This window comes from Schistocerca piceifrons, chromosome 4, assembly GCF_021461385.2.
Source record: "Schistocerca piceifrons isolate TAMUIC-IGC-003096 chromosome 4, iqSchPice1.1, whole genome shotgun sequence".
NCBI classification, from domain to species: domain Eukaryota; kingdom Metazoa; phylum Arthropoda; class Insecta; order Orthoptera; family Acrididae; genus Schistocerca; species Schistocerca piceifrons.
In genome coordinates, this window is record NC_060141.1 from 437,813,443 (window position 1) to 437,815,853 (window position 2,411).

Consider the following 2,411-nt stretch of genomic DNA (forward strand, 5'->3'; position numbering starts at 1 on the left):
TCCACATATGCCACTGAATGTGCCTACAGTATTATGTCATTCTAGGACAGGCCAGGGCATATGACAACCTGAACAGTGAGATGCGTGAAAAACTGCCTCATCGTGCGTGACCTTTATATTTATTACGTAGTTTCTACTAATTCCATTTGCAACAGATTTTTCAGACTGTATCCACATACGCAGCTAACTGAACTACAAAACTATATCATTGTACTAGACGTGGTTCGTGAGATATGACGTCGTAAACACTAAGTACACTGGCAGACGCTGTGTCGTACAGGCATGGACGCCGAACTATAAATAAATACCAGGGAATCGTCTAGTTTCTACGCTAGTAAATTAATAACATTAAAAATGCTATACTGTCTCACTAAAGGATCGTATTAAATATATTTTTATAAGGGATATGTATAATCCATGTTTAAATAATACATTTTGTAGCGTCAGACCTTTGTTACAATAGAAAGTTAAGGATAAGAATGAATTGTATGTTGCTATGTGATTAATTACAGATGTACTTTTCAAACGCGGAAATGTACAGGGTGTTTCTAAAATCCTTTTACAAACTTTGTGTACAGGTTTTTTTTACACCAAACAAGAAAGAATGCCTCGTAAAGATGAGATACAAAATGCATACCTTAGGAGCCATGAGCGCCTGTTCATCTTCGTCACTGTGAAACATAAGTTTTATATCGAAAAAGTGCTCTTAGCTGTTAAGATATGCGTTTCAGAGCCCATGTTTACTGGACATTTTGCTGCTGTTTTGGTCCATACCCAAAATATGGAAAGCAAAGACCTTGCAGTAAAAGAGGTATGTTTCACAGTATCGAAGATGAGAAATTGCTCACAGCACTTAAGGTATTGTACAGCTCATATTTACTAGAATTTTTCTCTTGTTTTGGTGTAAGGAACCTTCATCAAAGTTTATAAAATTATTTTTGAAACAATGTGTATAAAGAAATTGATAATTTAGACCTGTACAGTTGTCATTATTTTCACAAGGTCCAGAAAACATCTCCTCTATTCTTGACGCGCAAATTAACATCTTTGTTCCCATAGAAAATTGATGGATTTCCTTTGCGGCGGCCCCTCTGGCCGAGCGGTTCTAGACGCTTCAGTCCGGAACTTCACTGCTGCTACGGCCGCAGGTTCGAATCCTGCCTCGGGCATGGATGTGCGTGATGTCCTTAGGTTAGTTAGGTTTAAGTAGTTCTAAGTCTAGGGGACTGATGATCTCAGATGTTAAGTCCCATAGTGCTTAGAGCCATTTGAATTTGAACTTCCTTTGCGATTCACCTCTGCGCCTCTGCCTCTGATACATCTGTCTAGTGTCCTACATTGTTCTGGTAAACAACTAGACTCTGAATGTAGCAGAAAAAGGGGAAATAAATCTGCAGTAGGAATATAGATAAAAGATCAAAATTTCCATTTTCAGATATGCCTGATTCTGCAAATCTATTTGTTGGTGTCATCATCATATCATCAGTAATCATCATATTATCAGTAATACTGGAGGAGGCACACGGGCAATTGTAATCCCTCTCTCGATCAGCTCCTCTTGTCAAACGAGCGAATAAAGTGCTCTAATTTCCATATAATATTGCATAATTCATTTGGTATCAAAACAACAGTACTTGCGGTTGCCTGAATTGAACAAAAAAATTGTGACAATTAAAAAAATTGCTCACAATTCTTTGCAATACAGGGTGTTTGTAAATTATGTACACGAAAGTAGCCTTTAATTGTGAAAATGGTGACTAACTTACAGAAATATGTGGTGGTGGTGGTTAGTGTTTAACGTCCCGTCGACAACGAGGTCATTAGAGACGGAGCGCAAGCTCGGGTTAGGGAAGGATTGGGAAGGAAATCGGCCGTGCTCTTTCAAAGGAACTATCCCGGCATTTGCCTGAAACGATTTAGGGAAATCACGGAAAACCTAAATCAGGACGGCCGGAGACGGGATTGAACCGTCGTCCTCCCGAATGCGAGTCCAGTGTGCTAACCACTGCACCACCTCGCTCGGTCACAGAAATATGTGATAAAGCATTGAATGCTGTGTATCTTCAAGCTTTATTCCCGCCTAACACTGTCAGTTTACAACGTTTTCGATGGGTGACAAGAGCGGAAGAGTTGCTTCACACTCATCTTGGAGTCATAAAACGGTGCAGAAGGTGCACAATGTTGTTTATGGTTTTATGAATCCAGATCTACTACTACAGTTGAGAGACAGTTTAGGGCTAAATATCGCAAGGCACTTCTTCGAAGGCGAACTGTTATTAATTGGTACGATCGTTTCACGGAAACTGGATGTGTAACACACAGAGCACAGGGTGAGGATTGGCCGGCAGTCCATGACGGAGCAAATTAATGAGTCCGTCAGTCTTACATCCGTAGTGCGTACTTCTGTGTAT

At 40.1% G+C, this 2,411-nt stretch overlaps 1 non-coding gene across 1 annotated transcript; it reads right to left on the bottom strand.

The window, feature by feature from the left end:
- Positions 1-1,947: 1,947 nt before the first annotated feature.
- Trnaa-cgc lies at positions 1,948-2,020 on the bottom strand. Its single transcript has one exon. It is a non-coding gene; the product is annotated as a tRNA-Ala (tRNA).
- Between the last annotated feature and the right edge of the window lie 391 nt (positions 2,021-2,411).